The following is a 24,488-nucleotide window of genomic DNA, read 5'->3' as shown; positions in this document are numbered from 1 at the left end:
GGACGAAGGTTCGATCCGTGGCCTTGCTCAGTGGGTTAAGGATCCAGCGTTGCCATGAGCTTTGGTGTAGGTTGCAGATGCAGCTCGGATCCTGCGTTGCTGTGGCTGTGGTGTAGGCCAGCTGTTACAGCTCCAATTTGACCCTTAGCCTGGGAACCTCCATATGTCACAGGTGGGCTCTAAAAGGCAAAAGACAAAAAAAAAACTCTTAAATTGACTTTTAACTTAAAATTACTTGTTTGCTTTCTAGTTACTTTGCAAAAATTATGCAATAATTTTTTTAATTCCTAAGAGATTTTGTGAAATTATATATTACTTATAAAATCATTTTTTTAAAAAGGTCAGGAACTACTGCTTGGCACCATACTTCTGCCATTTTAGGACATGTTTCATAATCAAGAGACCTCCATGAACAACTCAGTAAGAAAAAATCTGAGAACTTTTCCATTCTGAGGTTTGTGGTAGAGGGTTCAGTTTTGACTGGAATACTTCACTGTGTGACTGACTAATCGCTGTAGGAACGCAGCTCGAGACTTTGTGGGTGTGCTCTGCTGATGAGCTACTGTGTTCAAAGCTCAATGCCATTTTCATTTGACTTTTATCCTTCACAGATCAAGACACTACTGTGTCTTTAAAAAGCCGGGGGAGGGGGGTGTTTGTTTGTTTGTTTTATTTTTTGTTTTTAGGGCTGCACCTGTGGCACATGGAAGTTCCCGGGCTAGAGAATGAATTGGAGCTGTAGCTGCCAGGCCTCTGCCATAGCCACAGCAACAGGGGATGCAGGCTGCATCTGCAACCCAGGCCACAGCTCAGGGCAGCGCCAGATCCCTGACCCTCTGAGGAAGGCCAGGAATTGAACCCACATCCTCATGGACACTAGTCAGATTCGTTTCCACTGTGCCACAACTGGAACGCCCAAGCCAGGTTTAACAGAATACACATGTGACACATTCTCAGAAATGGAGAAAAACACTTTTACTTCCTTTCCTGTCTACCGAAGACTCTAAAACTTATTGTAACTTCCAGAGCAGCCAAAAGGAAGGTCTTTTTCTCTTGACCCTTGGCTGATCCTTTCTTTCACTTCCACGAATTTTCTCCTTCTTTCTGGCTGTGACATAGGTTTTGTTCTCCTTGAGGTTCAGCCCTCAATAGAAAACTGAATTCAGGCAGGGTAAGAGAGTGATTATAGAAGCTAACTCATGACTACTGAGGACTTGAAGTACAGCTACAGGGACTGAGAAACTCAATTTTTAACTGTATTTGATTTGATTTTTTTTAGATTTTTATATTTTCTATTATAGTTGCTTTACAGTGTTCTGTCAATTTCTGCTGTACAGCAGTATTTGATCTTAATTTATTTAAATACTAACTTTAAAATTTATACCAAATTTAATTACTGATGAATTTCTGAGACTGGGGCGTTTGGAACAACCTGGATATATGAATCTACTTTTTCAACTGTAAATTTCCTGAAATCTAAATATATATCAAATATTTTCAATGAAAATTTAGCCTCTAATCTGAGCTGTGCTGTTAAGTGTTAAATATACCAGGTTTTGAAGACAATACGGAAAAAGAGTGTAAAATATCTCATCAATGATTATATATTGAAAGGATAATATTTTGGCTATTGTGGGTTGAATGATATATATTATTAAAGATAATTTTACATGTTTCTTTTTACTTTTTTAATGTGGCTACTAGAACACTTTGAACTTTATGAGTGGCTCACATTATTTCTATTAGATGGTGCTGGTCTACAGCATGAGCAATGATGTCAGAAAGAATTAGCTTCTCCCATTTGCTGGCTGTATGACCTTAAGCAAGATACTTGACCTTTTTAAGCCTCTGTTTATTCATCTGTACACTGGGGTAAGTATTACTTTCTTCTGAATAGGCCTGTAATGAATTTTATGTGAGACAATGAACAAAAAGCTTGTCACGGTATCTGGCTCATAGCAAAATATTCTGTCAGTGTTCACTTTTATTATTGTTGTTGTTATTATTCTCTAACAATCACCCAGCTGTTTAGTAAGAGAGTGCATGAAAATAAATGCTAGTCACCTATCACTTAACTGGTATCTCATGACTAGATAAAATAACCTCATTTTCCAAAACATAAATAGGGACTTGAGGTCAGATGTGAGTTTTTCTCATATTTGCGGATTTATTTTCATGAAAAAAAAAAATCCCATCTTCATTGACTAAAGGCCTTTATTTAGAACAATAAAATGACTTGAAACCCAGACTTCCATGGGAAATCCAGGGCATGAGGTTTACTCCTAACAAATACTGAGGTACAATATCTCAAAGAACACAAACTCAGCAATCTTCATTCAGATTCAGTTTTAAAAGCTAAAGTTGTATTCATATATACTACGGTGGCGGGGGCGGGGGGGGGAACAAAATTAAAAAGACTAAAAGTAGTCTGTATATACATTAGGGACTTCTGCTTCCAGAAAAATGGAGTACTTTTCCCTATTCCTCCTGATAAGTACAAATAAAAACCTGCCCATTATGCATAAATCAAACATAAGACTCTGAAAGGTGAAAAGAAGGCGGCAAAGGACAAGAGAGCTGGAAACCCAAGGAACAACATGATGGTAAATTCCTTGGGTTCCCTTATTATCTTATACATCCCAGACTTGGAGCTGGAGAAATTAGACACACAAAATGCGAACAGGTACAAAAAAGAAAGTCTCAAAAACAAACAAGCAAAAAATTCCTGCTGTGTGCAGGCAAAGGACAAGGACAGAAGAAGTCTAGCAAGAGAGAAAACTTTCAACAGTAACCACTCTACTCCAACCAACACCACAGAAAAAACCTTGCAGTAAAATGCTTTACCATTGAGCTGTATCCCCTCCAAAGAAACAAACTTTGAACCTACCTTCATCCATCAGGTAGGGAGTTTGGACTTCCACCTGTAGTAATGGGGCACTCCTACGCCCGACTGGTGTAGCATCCAAGGAAGCCTAGTAGAGGTGCAAGACTTTCCCCACTACCCGGTAGTAACGAGGCCACATCAGTCCCTACACTATCGATAGAAGTCACATGGGGAGCTGGATGAACCCCTCCCACCCTCAAGTGTCAGTGGAGGCTGAGTGGGAAACTTGTGCTTCTACCCTCACCAGGCATTAATGAAGAGGCTGACTCCCTTCCCCCAATCAGAGTGGCATTAGAGGATGTCAGCTAAAGCAGAAGGTTTAAATAAGATCCAGAGTATCATAACATAATATCCAAAATGTCCAGGTTTCAGTCAAAAAATTATTCATCATAGTAAGAACCAGGAAAATCTCAACTTTAATTAAAAAGACAAATAAATGCCCAATAGTAAAATGACAGAGGTATTAGATTAATCTGACAAACATTTTTAAACAGCCATCATAAAATCATTGCTTCAATGGGCAATTATGAACATATTTGAAATAAATGAAAAAATAGAAAATCTTGGGAGTTCCTGTCATGGCTCAGTGGAAATGAATCCAACTAGGAAACCATGATGTTGCAGGTTTGATCCCTGGCCTCACTCATGGGTTAAGGATCTGGCATTGCCGTGAGTTGTGGTGTAGGTTGCAGATGCGGCTCGGATCTGGTGTTGCTGTGGCTCTGGCGTAGGCCGACAGCTATACCTTGGATTAGACCCCTAGCCTGGGAACCTCCATGTGCCCCAGGTGCAGCCCTAAAAAGGCAAAAAACCAAAAAAAAAAAAAAGAAAGAAAGAAAGAAAAAAGAAAGTCTTAGCAAACAAATAGAAAATTTAAGGAAGAATAAGTGGAAATGTTAAAACTGAAAAATGCAATCACTGAAATAAAAAACTCAGTGGAAGGGCTCAACAGCCAAATAGATGGGACAAAGCAAAGAAACAGTGAACTTGAAAATAGGATAATAGGGAGTTCCCACTGTGGCGTCATGGCACAGTGGAAACGAATCCAACTAGGAACCATGAGGTTTCGGGTTTGATCCCTGGCCTCGCTCAAAGGGTTAAGGATCCAGCATTGCCATGAGCTGTGGTGTCAGTGGCAGCCATGGCTCAGATTCACATGCGTAGCTGTGACTGTGGCATAGGCCGGCAGCTGTAGCTCCAATTGGACCCCTAGCCTGGGAACCTCCATATGCCATGGGTGTGGTCCTAAAAAGCCAAAAAAAAAAAAAAAGGATAATAGAAATTACCCAATTTAAAGAACAAAAAGAAAATACACTGAAAAAAAATGAACAGACCAACAGGGAACTGCAGCTTATTTAAAAAAAAAAATCCAACGTTCACGTCATTGGAGTCCCAGAAGAAAAGAAAAAGGGTGGGGCTGAAAAAGAATTTGAGTAAATAATGGCTGAATTCCTCAAACGTGGCACTAGACATAAAGCTACAGATTCAAGAAGCTCAGTGAGCATTCTCGGTTCCTATAGTGTAGTAGTTGTTACATTCACCTCACTAGAAGCTCAGTGAACCCAAACAGGATAAACCCAAAGAAATCCATGCCAAGACACATCATAGTCAAACTCCTGAAAACTAAAGACAAAGAAAAAAATCTCGAAAGCAGAGAGAAAGTCACACCACCTTACCGGTAGGGGGAAAACAACCCTAATAAAAGCAGATTTCTCATCAGATACTATGGCAATTAGAAGGAAGTGTCCCAACATTTTTCAAACACTGAAGGCAACGAACTGTCAACTCAGAATTCTGTCTCCAGTAAAAATATCCCTCAGGAATGAAAGAAAAATGTGGCCATTCCCAGATGAAAGAAAACTAAGAGAATTTGTCACCATCAGATAAACTCTAAAAGAGTGGTTAAAGGAAGTTCTCTAAATGGAAAGGAAATGGTAAAAGAAGTAATCTTGGCACATCAGGAAGGAAGAAAAAAACAAAACAAAGAGTAAAAATATGAATAAATACAATGCATTTTCCTTCTCCTCTCGTTTTCCAAATTGATCAATGAAGCAATGATGATAACACTGATGTGGTTCCAAAAGTATGCAATGGATGATTTAAGGCACTTATAAATAGGTGGGATAAAGGGACAGAATGGGAGGTAAGATATCTATACTTCACTTGGACTAATAAAATTCCAATACCAGTAACTGTGATAGTTACATATATGTAATGTAATACCTAGAGCAACCACTAAGAAACTTATAAAAAGAGAAACGCTATCAGTAAACCGAAATAAAATTCTAAAAAGTGTTCAATAACCCTTAGGGAAGTAGGGGAAAAAAATAGAAACAAACAAAAACACAGTGAAAACAAAACAAATGGAAAACAAAAATAAATAAATAAAACGGCAGACACAAGCTCTACCACATTAATAATTCCATAATTGTAAAGGTTCTCCTACATCAATTAAAAGACAAAGATTAGCAGGATTAAAAAGTATGGCCCAACTATATACTGTCTAAAGGAAACTCAATTCAATTACAATTGGCCCTTAAAAAACCCGAGGGTTAAAGAGACTGACGCTCCATGTAGTCTATGCAGTCAAAAAACTCTACATATAACCTATGGTTGGCCCTCTGTAAGTACAGTTCCTCCTTACCTGAGACTCTTCTGTGTCCATGGTTTCACATCCTCAGATTAACCAACTATGGGACCGTGTAATACTACGGTACTTATTTTTTTTAAAAAAAAAAATCTGTGTATAACTCAATCCATGCAGTTCAAACCCATGTTGTTCAAGGGTCAACTGTATAATGATGTAGGCAGGTTGAATGTAAAAGGGTAGAAAAAGATGTATCATGGAAACATTAATAAAAAGAAAGATTGAATGGCTATATTAATATCATACAGAGAAGTCTTTAAAGCAAAGAAAATTACCAGAGATGAAGACACTATTACATGATAATAAAAGGATCAATCCACCAAGAAGACATAGCTACCCTAAGTGTGTATGCAACAAACAACAGAATTACAAACCATATGAAGTAAAAACTGATAGAACTGAAAGAAAAGACAAATCCGTAATTATAATTATAGACTTCAACACCCACTTTCTCAACAACTGATGGAATAGCTAGATGCAAAATTATCAAAGATATTGAAGAACTCAAAAGCACTATTAACAAGATTAATTGATATTCATAGATTACTTCACCCAATGATAGCAGAATACACATTATTTTCCACAATTCATGGAACATTCACCAAAATAGACCATATCTTGGGCCATAAAACCAACCTCAAAAATTTAAAAGAAACAAAATTATGAAGAGTGTGTTTTTAAACCACAATGCAGTCAAACTAGAAACCAATAACAGAAAGATAACAGGAATATCTCTAAACACTTGGGAACTAAACAACACATTTTCAAATACATCAGGGATAATAAAACCTCGAGGGAAATTTTTTTAATACAATGAAAATAAAAACACAACATAACAAAATTTGTGGGACAGAGCTAATGCAGTGCTTAAGAGGAAATTTATAGCACTAATGGTAACATTAGAAAAGAGGAAACATCTCAAATCAACAAAATAAGCTCTCATCTCAAGAAATTAATAAAAATAAAAGCAAAACAGTTCCCATCCTGGCGCAGTGGTAATGAATCCAACTAGGAACCATGAGGTTGCAGGTTTGATCCCTGGCCTTGCTCAGTGGGTTAAGGATCTGGTGTTGCCGTGAGCTGTGGTGTAGGTCACAGACATGGCTCGGATCTGGCGTTGCTGTGGCTGTGGTATAGGCTGGCAGCTACAGCTCTGATTTGACCCCTAGCTTGGGAACCTCCATATGACGCCGGTGCAGCCCTAAAAAGCAAAAAAATAAAAATAAAAATAAAATTTTAAAAATAAAATGCAAAGTAAACCTAAAGAAAGTAGAGAAAGGAAATAATTTTTATAAGAGATCAATGAAATAGAAAACAGAAAAAAATCACTGGAACAAAAGCTGGTTTTTTTGGCTTTTGGGGGGTTTTTTCAGTTTTTTGTTTGTTTGTTTGTTTGTCTTTTTTAGTGCTGCACCTGCAGCATATGGAGGTTCCTAGGCTAGGGGTCAAACCGGAGCTGTAGCTGCCAGCCTATGCCACAGCCACAGCAACGCCAGATCTGAGCCACCTCTGCGATCTACACCACAGCTCATGGCAACTCCAGATCCTTAACCCACTGAGGGAGGCCAGGGATTGAACTCTCGTCCTCATGGATACTAGTCGGGTTAGTGAACCACCAAGCCACAAGGAACTCCATAAAAGATGGTTTTTTTAAAATATGATTGACAAACCTCTAGTAAGACTGACAAAGAAAAAAAGAGAAAAGACAAGTTACCATTATCAGGAATACAATAGGATTTTTCAAAAGGTAATTAAGGGAACCAGCCTATACACAGATTTTTATTTTTATTTTTTGGCCATGCCCTAGGCATACAAAAGTTCCCAGGCCAGGGACTGAACTTGAGCCACAGCGGTAACCCAAGCCACAGCAGTGACAATGCTGAGTCCTTAACCACCAGGCCACCAGGGAATTCTTCACACATAAATTTGAAGGCTTAGATGAAATGGACCAATTCTACAAAAAGTACAAACTACCACAACTTATCCAATATGAAATCAATCATTTGAAGAGCTCTGTAACTATTTTGAAAACTGAATTGGCAATTTTAAAACTCTTGAAGAGAAATCTTCAGGCCCAGATGGATGCACCGGAGAATTCAGCCTAACATTCAGAGAAGAATTAACACCAAACCTACACAATCTCTTCCAAAAAACAGAAGAGGAGGGAATGTATAAGTCACTTATTAGCTCAACTTGGCCTCTTTGCTCCACCACAGTGGAACATACAGATCGAGAATGAACCCATGCTGCTGCCTTTGCCCAGGATGCTTTCCAATCAAGCCCACTCAGTGCTCAGAGCTCGGCTTGTTCAGCGCCCATGCTACTTCCTCTGGGAGGCCCAAAGGAGGGGAGGGCTCTGCTTTATGCATTTACAGTCCCTGGTATAGTTTCTCTGTGACATTCTGTGGCAATTTAAATTCATTATTCGCAATAATATGTCTAAGGTCCTCCTCCCCTTCTAGACTAGTCTAGGCTAAAAACTGTAAACCATATAAGGATAGGAAATCAGATGGCCTTGTGCCTGGAGCCCTGTGTCTGAGACCCATACATCATTAGATCAATACTGAGTGAATATATACTCAGGTTCCTGCAGAGAAACAGGGTGTGTGTGTGAGAGAGAAACTGACTTATCATAAGGAACTGGCTCAGGCAATTCTGAAGCAAGTCCCAAGATCTACAGAGTGAGTTGGCAAACTGGAGACCCAGAAGCTGAGATGGTACAGTTCCAGTCCAAGTCGCAAGACCCAAGAAGAGCCAATGTTTCAGTTCAAGTCTGAAGGCATGAAAAAGCCAGTGTCCCAGCACTAGAGCAGTCAGGCAGGAGGAATTCTCTCTTACTTGGAGGAAGGCCAGCCCTTTTGTCTTATTTAGGTTTTTAGCTGATTGGACGAGGCCCATCAAATTAAAAAGGACAGTCTCCTTTGCTCCATCTACCAATTTAAAAGTTAATCTCATCCAAAAACACTCTCACAGAATACCCAGAATAATATTTTACCAAATATCTGGGACCCCCTGGCCCACTCAAGTTGACACATAAAGTTAACCATTACAATAACAGTAAATGAATTAAAAAAAAAAAAAGTTGTTTGTACAATTAATCTATTAAGTATAACAGCCTGTGGTCAATATTCATTTTCCTTTTTTGGGTGAAAAGCATACTGCAGCTAATTCATCAATGAATTCATAGTCGTTAGCTAGGTTTTTCATCTTGAATGATATAGTAATAATAACTGTCATTAACCAAGTACTTTCCTTTGTGTCTATACTCTCCGATCCTCCCAACAACTCTGGCAGGTTCAGAGAGGTTGTATAACATGTCCAAGCAGGCAGGTAACAGCAAAGCCATGACTGAAACCCAAATTCATTTTCTCAAGGTTTTACCTCCTTAAATGATTCCCATTAAGAAAACAAAGCCAATAGAATTGCCAAAGTTGAGAAAAAATTTGCAGCTCAGACTTTTTATGAGCAAGTTATTTAACCCCATCAAGCCCCAGTTTCCTCCATTCATTGGAAAAGGGTAGAAGTACCCTTGTTAGAGTGTTGTTGGAGTATTCATGGAGCTAAAGACTATGAAGAGTTTAGCACCAGTGCTGGGCACAGTAGATGCTCGTAAATGTTAACTAGTAACAGCAGTTTCTCAAATTCCATTGACTCTACTAGCATCTGCTCTTTCAGGCATCCAGACCCCAGTAAAATCCTCCTCGAGGACTGGCAGGGCATCAGGAACAGGGCAGCTCACAAGTGGTCCTAATTCAGTCCACCACTCACAGCCTCTTCATGGCATCCAGTGTGCTCTTCCTCCCCACCTCTGCCGGCCCCCAACACTCCCCACTCACAGGTACACATATACATTTTTCTCCCCTCATTTAAATAGCCCCACTTTTTCCAGGAGTCCCCAGGGCTTGGCCAGGGACTGGCATCTGAAACTGGCACCAAACCATCCTTCATTTTCCTTTTTTCTCCCCAAGCAGACCCTTTCAATCCAAGCAAATCAGCTCAAGCTAACAGATGCTTGCAGGTTACCAGGTCTACCAGCTCAATCTACCTGTCCAAAGCAACTGAATCCAGGTTAAAGCCCAGTGCAGACATAAGACTGGGCACAATAGTAGAATTTGTCATCAATTTATTTTCCACCCAAGTACTTCTCTGGACCAGGTTCTTATTTCCAATGTCAAGATCTGGGAGTTCCCGTTGTGGCTCAGCAGTTAATGAACCCAACTAGCATCCATGAGGACTAGGGTTCAATCCCTGGCCTAACTCAGTGGGTTAAGGATCTGGCGTTGCCGAGAGCTGTGGTGTAGGTGGTAGACGAGGCTCAGACAGATCTGGTGTTGCTGTGGCTGTGGTGTAGGCTGGCAGCTGTATCTCCGATTGGACCCCTAGCCTGGGAACTCCGTATACCTCGGGTGTGGCCCTAAAAGACAAAAAGACCAAAAAAAAAAAAAAAGATCTGCCTGTCCTATTATTTTTATTTTTTATTTTATTTACTTCTGTTTCATTCTTCCTATGATACTTCTTTTTAAACATTAATTTATTCAAACACTAAGAAAAAGGCTAATAAAAATGTTCTATACTCAAATTCCACCATTCTATTTGTTTTTACTTTTAGCAAAACATTTCTTCTGAACTTGGCCGTTGTGCATATATCATACAGATATAAAATAGATATAAATAGACATATATTGTTTTATAATATAACATATAATAATGAAGTAGATACAAGCTCCCATTTCAATACTTATGTTGAATCTTCACTAATTATTCAGCCTGCTCTTCAAAAGAGCAAAATTTCTGATAAATTTGCAATCATCAACAACCTAACAAAATGTTTAAGCCAAAAACATTTTTAATGCTATTTTCCTTGTACTTACTCATTAGCCTTCCTTGTTGGCAAAACAAGCTACTAAATATAGGAAAATTGTACTTATCTTAAATTTGAAAAAAAAAAATTTGTGGAAACCTACCTACTATTATTCCCTTTTGGGGCAAGTTCCCAAGTTGGCTTCTCCTGAGTTCATCTGGATAAATATTCTGCTCACCATACATGGTGAGACTGCCAGGGCTTGTTTTTCCAGCCATGGTGACAGATTTGCAGTGGTTATCTACACTCTCTCACCTGTTCCAAGGACAGGTCAAGAGAACACTCTCGATAGGACTGGCCAGCTTAGAGTACAGGTTGAGACCAGGAAACAATGGAAAACAAACCAAACAATACAGAGATTGAAACTTTGGCCTTTTTCATCAAGACCCCTGGCCTCAGACTTCCCCCTCCACCATGTGACCAAACTCTGTGGTTGGCAGTCAATTTAAACCTGATGGCAAAAACTTGGTTAACCAATTGAGCTTTCTCACTGCTATTTTGTTCCAATAGAGTTCAAAACATTGTCAATTCTTAGGTACCTTTTTGCATACATGAAAAATTTCCATACAAATAAAGTCTCCAAAGCAATACATATCAATTCCTGGAATGAAAATGTGAATTTATCCCTTAACAATAATCCAATGCGAAATAAGCCCTATTTAAGGGAAAGTTTTGCTACAGGTTGAGTTCCCTAGGAAACAGGCTCAGAGATGGAGAACTGCCTGAAGGAAGTTTATTAGGGAATGATCTTGGCATCAACACCTGTGTGGAAACAAAAGCTGCCGATTCAGGCAGAAGCTGAGCTGCAGTGCAGTCACAGCAGAGGCCTCCATTGATCCCAAAGGGAGCTCTGGAGCTGGGATTGCCCTGCAGAGATGTCCCAAAATAAGGACGTTTCTACCCCCACATCAGCCCATCAGTGAATCCTGGCTGCTCCTAGGAAAGGGGCATGACCTTTACCACCAGCATTTTTGGGAGCAGGAGAATGCATTCATAATTGCCAGCCGCAGTCTGGAAGTGCCTACTGCAAGTGTAAATCACATACTCATTCAACTCTCACCAGGGAAACGTCTATATAGACTCAACAGACAGTAAAGGCAACTTCCTGAAGAAAGAGGGGTCTATTCACAAGAAAAAAACTGACGCACCAGGGAACTTTCTACTCAGAGGTAAGCTTTCATGTCACTGTCAAGACAATGTGGCCTCATATACGCAGCACAAGACTGATCCCATCTTCTCTGCCCCAAACTGAAAGCAATCCGGTTACCCACTCCTCTACCTGCCCCTATGCAGCACTGACAATGCCTTCCCCCAAACCAATGGCGCAAAGGGAAATGCATTTCATTCAACAGGGCTAATAGATTTACTCCATGCTACTCCAGCATATCAGGTTTTTTTCATGAACGCCAAGAGACAGAGTGGAGAGAGAAAGAAGAGTTTCACGTGGAAATCTGCATGACAGACAATGGTCTATCAGTTGGTATTTCCTTGGAGCAGAGCTCAAAGGTCAAATTGTTGCTTTGATCATGCAGCTATCATGCTTTTTGCATGCTGGAGACTCCCTACAAGGATTATTTAATGGAAGAAAGAAAAAAATGATCATGACCTGAAGAAAATTCTTCATCTCATGTTGAACATTAAAAAAAATGTGACTCTTCATTTAAAAGAGTAAAATCAGCCTTCTGCCCAGCTATACAAGGATCATTTAAATTAACATTTCAAAAAACATACAGTAGGAACTTAGAGGGTGGAGCTTCTGAAGACAAGGCTTGCTTCTCACAAGCCGTTTCCAAACACAGATATAATGTTGACTTGTCCAAGGTCAACCATAGGATAATGACTTCAGAGGAGGCCTTGGGAAAGCAAGTTTTGTATGTACCTCTGTCTGTCTGATGTGACATCTATGGTCACAACCTAGAGAAAGTGGCTAAATGGAAGAACCTGTTTTTGGTGTCTCTCAAACCCCTTGGTCTTGCCCACCCACCCAGCCCGGGTTTATTACCGAACCCAGGTAAAACCTGGCCACACTTCTAAGCCTAAATACCCCGGGGGAGAAGTTTTTTCTAATTCAATGCAGGTGAAACTCAAAGGTAGGGGGAATGAGCCCACTTAGCGTATAATCAAGGTCCCGCATATCTTTTTCCCTTGGGTGTAACTGCAATACTCTTGCCCCCCGGTCTGGGTTGAAAATGCCCAGGCTCTTCTGACCCCACCAACTAACTTATTCCAGAGGCTCTATCTAACCCCTTGCACATGGTCCTGGGTGTCTGCCTCCCTGAGGGAAACACATTCCTAAAATGTTGTTTGTGAACGAGTTAATTGTAGAACAAATAATACTTTTCTACTGACTTTCATTCTGATTGCATCGTGTTTTTATCATTGCTTCTAATCTATCTCCAGTGACGAGTCGCTTTTAGAGAACACTTTCTAAAGTGAACAAGCAACCCACTTATTTTGTTTTCGTCAAGAGAGGTGTCTAAAAACAGCTTTCCCAAGGGTTCCCATCATGGCTCAGCAGAAACAAATCAGACTAGCATCCAAGAGGATGCAGGTTCAATCCCTGGCCTTGCTCAGTGGGTTAAGGATCTGGTGTTGCCATGAACTGTGGTATAGGTAGCAGACATGGCTTGGATCTGGCATTGCTGTGGCTGTGGCGTAGGCCAGCAGCTATATCTCTGATGTGAACCCTAGCCTGGGAACTTCCAAATATGCTGAGGGTACGGCCCTTTAAAAAATAAAAATAAAAACAGCTTTCCCCTGGCAGTCCCATCAAACCTGCACTTGCCTCCTTGCCGGCCAGTTCCATCCTCATTTTCTGCTCAGGGCTCCACCTTGGCTGTAGGCTGCATTGGTCTTAGTGAGGGCTGCTATAACAAACACCACACACTGGTGGCTTAAACAATGGAAATGTGTTAGCTCACAATTCTGGAGATCAGACATTCCAAGACAAAGGTGTGGGCAAGGCTGGTTTCTTCTGAGGCCTCTCTCTGGCTTATAGATAGATAGCTGCCTTTCCCCGTGCTTCTCCTTTCTTCCCTAAGGTATCCCTTCCACAGGTATCCCCAGGTATTTGGACACCTGTCTGTATCCAGATTTCTTCTTCTGACAAGGACACGAGTCATATTGGATTAGGACCCACCTGCATGACCTCATTTTACTTTAATTATCTCTTTACATGAGGTCACATTCTAAGGTACTGAGGTTAGGACTTCAACATATGAATTCTCATGGGACACAATTCAGCCTACAATAATGGCTAAATTTCAAATATATTTTAACATCCTTCTACATAAGAAGGGAGGGGGGAAGTCATTTTACTATTTCTACGTATCTTCCAAAGTTAAAAATTACTCAGTAAAAAGTTAGTTTCTTGTGGACAACTCTTCTCTTCCCTTCTCTGGATGACCATAACCCAGTAGTTCCCAAACTCGAAGGTGCAACAGAATCACCTGCAATGCTGGCTGAATGGAGACCGCATGCCCCATCCTCAGAGTTTCTGGTTTCACGAGGTCTGGGGTGGGGCCCGAGAATTTGCATTTCTGATAGGGTGTGCGGTGGACCCCACATGGAGAACCACAGTGGGGCCTCAGGGCCGTCATGGATGATATCATCTTACATCTCCTCTCTCTGTGTGGACTCTTGCACTCTGAGGCACTGCTCCTTGTACCCACATGGGTAGTCTAGTGAGGGGGTGCATTATCACTGTCCTTATTTTAGAGAGGAGGCGAGTCTAGCTCAGTGTGGTTATAGGCTTGCTCACTTTCACCCAGGCAGTTAGTGGCAAAGCCACCTCTTGGTCTTGTTCTCTCCACTAGCCCACAGCCATCAGGATCAGAGAGGAAACAGAATGAAAGTCAACTGTTTTTTTCCCAGTCTGTAAAAATACCACTACTAAGAATGATAATAGCTATTCTCTGCTGAGTGTTCATTATTTACCTGGTACTACTGCAGACATTTTACTTGCATTGCGTTATTTAATTCACTCAACTATATGAAGTAGGTACTATTATTATGCCCATGTTACAGCTGAGGAAGTTAAGAAACATATCCAAGGTCATACAACCAATAAGCAGTGGAGCCTGAACACAAACACAGATCAGTCTGATTCTGGAGCCCAAGGTCTTAGACACCACTCTTGAAGGAAAATCAACAGCTTTTTCTAAACTCCCATTGCCCTGTGGTTCCCAGTAACCTGGTTCAAGAGCTGGACTTTGTGATGAGAACTGGGGTGGGCAGAGGGTGTAAGTAGCAAACCCACTGTCAAAGTTGATGATAAGAGTTTTCTTGTGGCACAGCGGGTTATGGATCAGGCATTGTCAATGCAGCCACTTGGGTCACTGCTGGGACAAGGGTTGGATCCCTGGCCTTGGAACTTCTACATGCTTTGGATGCAGCCAAGAAAAAAAAAAAGTTGGTGGTAGATAAAGGCAGCTGGACCTCCCAGAAAAGTGATAGGTGGGAGCCATGGGGCACAGAGGGTCTAGAAACTTGCTTGTCATTCACAAAGCTAACCAGGTGGGTAAGTTTAGCTCCAATTTTAGTGAATCAAGTTTCCCTTGCTTCCAGATACTTGTTTATATTACCAGCCTCTTCCTCGCACAGTGTCTTGTCTGCCTTTTTCAGTAAGGTGGGTGTTTGGGGGTTTTTTGATCTGCTACTCCCAGCCCCTTTACAGTTTCTGAGGGATAAGGGTTTCAAGGGCTGCATGTAAATTTCACCTGTCGTGTTCTCCTTTATTTCTCTCCCTCCCTCCCCACACGTGATAACCTAAGAGCTCATGGTTCGGTTAATAGGTAACCTCAGACTTCGTGGGTGGCCTCCCAGGTATAAACAATTTATTTGGTTCCCATGACATATCCCTTTTAGGTCATCTACTAATATTAGCTTCCACAAGCCTGTGATTCATGTGCACAGAGCACTCCCACGTTTCTGCATTGCCCACATCCCAGCGAAGGCTTCATTTGGCACATATTAAAGCATTAATTTAAGAAGGGGAAACCTCTTCCAGCACCTCCTCCCAGCCAGGAGGTATGCTGGTGATTTATAAATGCAAGTTCACCACCTCCCCCCAGCACTTTCAAGAGGTTAGTATCATCTTCCTTGACACAAGAGCAAGAAGTGGGGCGGGGGGGGGCGCTACCTGACCTACCCAGGTTGCAAAGCCTCTCTGTGGCAACACCAAGACAAAAACTTAGGGCTTCCTCACTCTGATAGCCATCCCTTTCCTCTATTTATCCTAAAGAGAAGTTGTTTCACCAGACACTGCCTAGGTGACTCCGACTGACCCCACCACTATTCCTCCTCCTAGATGCTTTGGCAGTTTTAGATATTCTGCAATCCCTCTTCTGGGCAGAAAGGAAAGCCCACGTCCTCAGAGAGTCCTCAGGGCATCATTCAGTTTCTTGCAATTCAAAAAGTATCTATTTCATATCTACTCAGTGCCTCATTTTCACTGTAATCAACAGCTCTGGAACCCACTCTTTGCAGGAAAGAGGAAAAGTATTATAGACTGAATGTTGTATTCCCCCAAAATTCGTCTGTTGCAGCTATAACCCCCAGTGTGACGGTATCTGAAGAAATGGCCTTAACTTCAAATGAAGTCATGATGGGATTATTGCCTTTATAAGAAGCAGAGCTCTTTCTTCTTGAGTGAACAAAGAAGAGGTCAAATGAGCTCCCAGTGAGAAGGCAGCCCTCTCCACATCAGGAGCGACCTCACCAAAATTAAATCTGCTGGCAGATCTTGAACTTCCTGGCTTCCTGAACTATGAGAACATTAGTTGTTTAAGCCACCCAGTCTATGGTATTTTGCTATAGCGGCCCTAGACTAAGGTGAGAATGGCAATGTCAGGTTCACAGGTGATTCACTTCCCAGACCAGGTCCTTGGAGCAGATATGAGAGCAGCGGATGAAGGGAGATCCCTCTGATGGACCATTTGGATGTGTGCCACCTCTTAACTAAAGTAACAGAGGAGTTCCTATTGTGGTGCAGCAGAAACTAATACGACTAGGAATGATGAGGTTTCAGGTTCGATCCCTGGCCTCGCTCAGTGGATTAAGGATCTGGCATTGCCATGAGCTGTGGTGTAGGTTCACAGACATGGCTTGGATCTAGCATTGCTGTGGCTGTGGTGTAGGCCGGTGGCTACAGCTCTGATTAGACCCCTAGCCAGGGAACCTCCATAGGCTGAGGGTGTGGCCCTAAAAAGCAAAAAATAAAATAAAGTAAAATAAATAAAATAAAATAGTAACAGAGTTTATCACTTTCTCTCAGGAAGACACACTTCTCTCAGCCCTTTGCCAATAAAAAGAATGTCCACCCGGAGCAAAGCAGTGCTGCCCACCCAGAAGAGGTTGCCCTTGGGGAGTTCTCTCAGGGAGGGAGTTGCAGCCCCTTCTTAAGTTTCTGTGATGTGTTAATTCGATATAACTAACAGTGTTTCCTATGTTAACCACATATCAAAAAGTGAAGGACTTGATCATAATAAAGAGTCAGGTGTTAAGTGTGACGTGTAAGATACCAGAGCCAGATTTCTTCGGTTCAGATCCTACCTCTACCACCTACCAGCTGTGTGTCCTCGGGTGGCCTGCCTCTCCTCTCTGTGCCGAAGTGAATCCATCCCTAAAATGGGGATCATAAATGTATCAACCTCATGCGGCTATCATGAAGATTAAATGAGTTAATACATATAAGGCTTTTAAAACAATGCCTGGCCTATAGTTGAATCTCAATAAATTTTATATATAAGCGTACAAAGAAATTGTGTATAGAATCTTCATAGTTATAGGAACATAAACAAAATGAGCAAAAAAAATCAGTCTTCTGCTATTGTACCTGCAGTCCTTTAGTCCAGTCTTCTCTGTAATGTGACATAATTCCCATGACTGGTAATTTGCATAAGGTGATGTTGGCTTAACTGTAGGGTCACCTGAAGGGTATTATTAACTCCTTGTATCATGAAATAATAACTTAAATCTAGGACCTAAAAGGTAGAATAACAAGTTTGGGAATGAAGACATGTTCCTCATCTCTTTTTGCCTTATTCCTTTTTGGAGTTTGGCACAAAGAAATATAATTCAGTGTCTTGCCAAGTTCATTATTCTTTTTGTTGTACCAGTCAGTGTGGTAGTCCTTGACGGTGAGAGAGAAATCCAGCTAGATCTCTACCCTCAAAGAACTCCTGCCCTGGCAGTTGGTAACACAATGTACAACAACTGCATATTGTCTCAGTTTTTCCTAGATGACCTAGGGACAGACACACCCCCACAAGGAAAGGTCAACGTGAAGGATCAGGTGAAATCATATTCGTACCTTAAAAAGACCCTCCACATAGCCTCCCCTTGTATAGCACATACTCAGTGCCAAGCACCTGTCTAAATATTTTACATATATTCAACGTACGTTAGCATGAGAAGATGCTAGTGTTCATCAGGAAAAAGTAAACTGCAAAGGGGATGAAAAAATAAGCCTTAATAACTTAGTTAAAAGACAGAGGAACTGAATGTAGACAAAATACCCTCATCCAAGCTGAAAATTGTGTGGGGAAAAAAATCATTTCACACAAATGCCTTGTCTCACTCCACTCTTTTTTTCTTTTTACAGCCACACCTGCAGCATAGAGAGGTTCCCAGGCTAGAGGTCAAATCGGAGCTGCAGCTGGGGCCTATGCCATAGACATGATAACAATGGATCTGAGCTGCATCTGCAACCTACACCACAGTTGTGGCAATGCCTGATCCTTAATCCCCTGAGCAAACCCAGGAATCGAACCCACATCCTCACAGAGACTAAGTCAGGTCTTTAACACACTGAGCCACAAAGGAAACTTCTCACTCCACTTCTAAACTTCCTCATGGAAGCCATGAAAACCAAAACCATTAAAAATAACAATAATTGGATTAATAAATAGAATTTATGGAACATCTACTGTATTCCAAATTTGCATGTGTTTCATATTTGTGCATAACCTAGTGTTCAGGAATGGACTCTGGATTCATACTGTTTTGATATCTCAGGTATGCAATTACTAGCTATAGAATGTTGAGAAGTCTCTTTTTTTGCCATTTCTTGGGCCTCTCCCAAGGCATATGAAGGTTCCCAGGCTAGAGGTCAAATTGGAGCTGTAGCCACCGGCCCACGCCACAGTCACAGCAACACGGGATCCAAGCCACGTCTGCAACCTACACCACAGCTCATGGCAACACCGGATCCTTAACCCACTGAGCAAGGCCAGTGATCGAACCCGCAAACTTATGGTTCCGAGTCGGATTTGTTAACCACTGAGCCATGACAGGAACTCCAGAATGTTGAGAAGTTTCTTAACCTCTCCCTGTCTCAGTTTCCTCATCTGTAAAATGGGGCTAATAATTGTACCTATCTCATAGGGTTATTGTAGGATTAATTTAGTATATGTGAAATACACAGAATGGTGCATAGCATTTAGTAAAAGAATAAAAGTGCTTTCTGTTCTTATTAAAATCTCACAACATCCTTGCTGCTGTTATACATTTTTACATATGAGGAAATGGAATTGAGTCAGTTAAGTAAACTGTGCCAGGTGAACCCACCCAGAATGTAGCAGAATAAGGATTCACATTAGGGTGTGTCAGATTCCAGAGCCTGGACTCTGAAGGAGCCCACAGGGACCTTTACCCACACTTATAGCAGAGGAAAGTCAAACCCGTGGTAATGAAGGCTATTGTCTCATGTTGCAGAGAAAGCCCATAACCAAGGTCATCGCCCTCTGGCTAGCTTAGTTGCAACTGGATCCCTGACCTTTGCCCACTTTAAGAGCCAATCCCAAGGCAGCCCAGAGCAAAGAGGTGGAGCAAAGGCCTTTTGGATAGCAACGGAAAGGGGTAAAGCCAACTCACAGGTTTGGGGTGGGGCGCAGTTGTTTATCACTAAGGAATCAATGCTAAAGGCTACTACAGACTAGAACCAGAGCCTTCCAGATCTTATAGTCAAACAGCCCTAATCACTGCTGGGATCAGAGTGCAGTGCAGGCTGGTCAGATTCCCTAGACAACAAACTGTCTATAAACATCCCCTCCAAGGCGGAAGGAAAGATAAGACAGGATGCCAGGGACAGAGACATTTCCTTTAGTCTCCTTAGGAGAAGAACAAGCTTAGGAAGATGGATTTAGCATGTGACATTTTCTTGCCTCTCTTTGACATTTGTGTTCCCTCTCCTCTTAGAAGAGGTCACAATGCTTGTGAACTCAAAGTGCCATCTTCCAAATACCCTCGGATCCTAGCCAATTGTCAAAGTGGAAGAGACACTCACAAGATGCCAATTAAAATACACAGAGCATGGAAGAGAGGTCCATAGGAACATTTCCTAGATGCGCAACTTTTGATTTCATGATGACTTTAGAACAGAAGTCATTAGATATATCTTTATCTCACCATTAGTTATATCTGGTATCTTCATGGAAAAACCATCAGTTATTTGCAATTTTATATGCTTTTGAAAGTATATTATTGTAATCTTAATAGATAAAGGAATAAGGGTTAAAAAAAAAAAAAACTCTCTGGGAAAGCAGTGGGTAGGGGGTGAGAGAGAGGCTCAGTCAACAAAAATAAAGCAACTGCTATGAATCGTCCTTCCATTAATCCTGAGGGGAAACACAGCGTTCACACCATGGCCTTGGGCCCACTCAGAAGGACCTGAATTCAAATACTGGCTCTGTCCATTATGTGTGACCTTGGGCAGGTTCTATGAGCAGTCCTTCACTGAAAAAATGAATATCCAGCTTTGATTGCTGTTCTGAGGCATAGATGAGATGGTACATGACCAGTGGTTAAGCTTATGTATGGCCCAGTCTTAACTCAAAAATGTTACTTTTCTTCCCCTGTACCCTACCTCCTTGTAAATAACCTTCTCCAAGGCACAGTTTGTTGCCTGTATTTTTTGGTGTACCCTCAGTTGATTTATTCCTCTCAACTTTTATCCCTGCAACTTAGAGCAGTGATCAGGTGCTTGGTAAATATCATTCATTCAGACTTGGTTATGCTGGAACTCATGTGCTCACTGTGAGCTCCCGGGGACAGGAACCATGCCAGCCAGCATCAGGCATGGTTGTGTTACTAAGTGTTGCCCTTCCCACCTTGCAAGATACACAAACACATCCATCTTCAGCGGCCAGGCAGTTGACACAAGTCAGCTGAATTAAGATAACGAGAATGGTGAAATCTGTGAGAAATGGAAGAGTGCCTCCCCAACTCTTCACAGATACTCCAATTCAACTAAACAGAACACATTTTTTAGCCAAACAAAACCATCTGGGAGCTCCCACTATGGCACAATGGGTTAAGAACCTGACTAAAGCAGCTCAGGTTGCTGTGGAGGTGGGGGGGGTTCAATCCCCGCTGGTGCAATGGGTTAAAGATCAGGCATTGCTGCAGCTATAGCATAGGTCGCACTGTAGCTCAGATTCAGTTCCTGGTCTGGGAACTTCTAAATGCCACAGGTGAGGCCATACAATTAAAAAATAAAATTAAAAAAAACCATCCACCTCCAGGCTCTGCACCTCTGGCCATAAATTTACTACAATACACAGAGGTTCACAAGTATTTTCTTATATCCAATCTCATTGGATGTTTCAGCAGTCCTCTAAAGTAAGCACTGTTAAGTTCATCTTACAGGCATCTGATAGAGAGAGAAACTGAGGCTCAAATACAGTAATTTGTCCAAATCCACCATAGTTAATTAGTGGCTGATCAAGGATTTGAATCCACGTCTTCTAACATCAGGCTGGAACTCCTGCTTCTCTTTACACCACATACTGAACTTGACATGCTGTGGTCTTTCATGTCACACCCCCATAGTTCCTCTGGGACAAAACCCAAACCCCACCAAAAGGTTAAACCTGTGTCAGGTTTACACTCTCAGGTCTACCATGAGTCATAGCCCCCTAAAACTCTGGCACAAGGGCCCGTGAAAACAGGGCTTTCTTTGCAACCAGAAAAACATGTTTTACCCAGGCTGTCTGCACCTGGAGTTAAGGCAGAGGAGCACCAGGCAGAGAGGGGCCAGGCAGAATGGTGAGCAGACTGGTGGGAGGAACTCTGTTCCCAAATAGTCAGGAGGAAGCAGGCTCCTCGGATCAATGTGAAGAATCTCTAAAGTAACTTGAGTTTGTAAAAGGAGCAAGAAAACAAGATCGATCATAGCAACTAGAGTAAACAAGCATTGATTTCTCTAAGCTAGTGTTGTCCAATAGAATATAAATGTGAGCCACATATATAACTTTACATTTTCTAAGTTGTCACATTTAAAAAATAAAAAGAACAGAAATTAATTTGAATTCTACATTTTACTTAACACAACGTATCCAAACAGTATCACTTCAACATGTAATCAATATAACATTATTAATGATCTATTTTGCATTCATTTTCTTTTCTTTTTTTTTGTCTTTTTGCCTTTTCTTAGGGCCACTCCCGCAGCATATGGAGGGTCCCAGGCTAGGGGTCTAATCGGAGCTGTAGCCACCGGCCTACACCAGAGCCACAGCAACTCGGGATCCAAGCCGCGTCTGCAACCTACACCACAGCTCACGGCAACACGGGATCCTTAACCCACTGAGCAAGGCCAGGAATCGAACCTGCAACCTCATGGTTCCTAGTCGGATTCGTTAACCACTAAGCCACGAAACTCCCCATTTTCTTTTTAATACAAAGTCTTTGAAATTTCATATGTATTTTACACTTAAGACTCATCTCATTTGCACTAGCCACATGTCAAGTGCTCAACAGTCCATGTGGCTGCCATATTGAATAGCACATATTGAGGCCAAAGAAACTCCTTAGAAGTCCCTATTTCTGACATAGTGGAAGTGAGAGATGTAGGTGAAGGCCAGGTTTATCAGCATTTTTAAGGCTACAGAGAGTTCTCATTTCCAATCCTGCTAACCCAATTTCAAGACGGGTCTTTCAGAGTCACCTTCAAAATGTGCCACCATTTAGAGGACAGCTGTATGTCAGGTTCCAGTCAGTTCCTCTGCAAAGCCAGTCAGAACCACTGTGTTTGGCAACCTGTTCTGTCTTGCAGCAGTGCAGTCCTCAACGTGTCCTCTTTCAAATAACCTATTATTCCAGTTCTGTCTTCAGTGCTGCCGTGACTGGCAGTGATTGGGGTGGCGTTTTTTAAGCACCCAGGTTCACAGAGCAAATTACATAGTGTGAGTGGCATGGTGATGAAGAGGTTCTGTGTAAAGACTAGAATCGCTACATTTGCATGTCTCTGAATAATGAGATTCCTATCTCCATTATATGGCAATGAGGTAGAAATTGATGGCGTTATTAACTGTTTACACAGTAAGCACAATTTTCTATTCTCTCCCTCTCCGCCTTCCGCTCTCTCTCTTTCCCTTCCTCCCTCTCTCCCTCCCTCCCTCCCTTCCTCTCTTGCTGCTTTCAAAGATTCTAAAAGTTAGAAGAGGCAACCAGAGGCCACAAAGTAACCCTCCCCACAATGAGCCCCCAGCAACCCTATCAGATAGAAGTTTATATTTCAACACCTTGTCAATAAATCCTCTGGCTGCCTTCCAGAAGGGAGCCCACAGACCCAATCTCATAGTTTCATAAAGGGAAGAAATTACAGAGTAGAGAGGTAGGATTTGTCCAAGGTCACAAAGATATAAAGAAGGCTAGAAGACAGGATTCTGACAATACCCATTCCTTTTCCAATTCTCATCCTCTGGCGCCTGGCTGCAGCTTTGGAATAATGGAGTCTCATCTTCCAGTCTAATTACATATTGTACATTCTGATCACACACCCATTTTTCTGCTACAGAGATAGAGAAATCAGTTGAAATTATAATTCGATTCCCCAAACACAAAGACCTTTTCAGTTGACTGTAGAAATAAGCCCTAACTAGCCCCTGAATCAACAAACATCCATTTTTGCAGCAATGAAATAAATACATGGGGAGAAAGTTATGGTTATAGTGGGTTATAAAGCAGGGAAAGGGAAAGCTGTGATTAAGTGTTTATGTGGCTCCGCTCCCAGCAACAAAACATTTTCCCATCAGCCATGTAGCAGTGATGCTTTCAACATCAAGAGCAAGATCATGATAATAACATCTAAAGGTAATCTTTTAAAAAAAAACAGATCAGGAATTCCCTCTGGGCTCAGCGTGTTATGGACCCAACATTATCTCTGTGAAGATGCAGGTTTGATCCCTGGCCTCACTCAATGGGTTAAGGATCTGGTGTTGTCATGAGCTGCAGCATAGGTCACAGAGGTGACTCAGATCCAGTGTCGCCATGGCGGTGGTATAGGCTGGCAGCTGCAGCTCTGATTTGATCTCTGGCCTAGAAACTTCAGGTGTGCTGTTAAAAAAAAATATGTATATATATATATATATATATATCATCAGTGTAGCAACTCAGACATAAATATCAGAGAGTGTTTCACTAGCCATGTTGTAGTAGGTAGGGGAGAAAAATACTCTAATTAATTCCTAACACATCAGTGCTTTAATGATGGAATAAACAACTGCAGATAGCATGAAAGTTAACCGCCTCTGCGTAAAAGAGGAGATTTGTCAAGTATATGGTGGCATCAGCTTAATGTCTGTTGTAGTTAAATGAATGCATGAAGAGCAGTAATGCCAAATTCCATTAATAAATATAATGATGACATGAAGTGGAGCATTATTATTCATTATTATTCAAAACGGGCTGTTTGTGATGTAGCTTAAAAGTACCAAGTGCCTTAAAGGAGCTAGAAAGGTCCATTACTTCCTTACCCCATTAATAATCAAAGGTCTTGTCTTAGGAGTCCAAACTTCTGGGCATCATAAAGCACAGGAAAATTGGGACATATTCACCAGTGTGTAAAAGAGCTCGAGAAGCATTTCTGGTCTCCACTTCAACTTCACTGTGATCAGGGAGGTCTTTCTCTGAACCCACAGTGTCAATCAACTCCCCATTATAAGTTACCATAATACATGGACTATTTCACTTGGTATGTTCGTTACAGGTAGGTACTTACTGTCTTCTCCGCAAAGACTAAGAAGGGCAGGTGCCTATTTGCCTGACATTGCTGATTTACTGATTCAAAAAGTAAAGCACCTCAAGTTCCCGTT

Source organism: Phacochoerus africanus, chromosome 7 (assembly GCF_016906955.1).
Source record: "Phacochoerus africanus isolate WHEZ1 chromosome 7, ROS_Pafr_v1, whole genome shotgun sequence".
Lineage (NCBI taxonomy): Eukaryota > Metazoa > Chordata > Mammalia > Artiodactyla > Suidae > Phacochoerus > Phacochoerus africanus.
The sequence above is the reverse complement of the archived record's forward strand: the minus strand, read 5'-3'. Positions refer to the sequence as shown.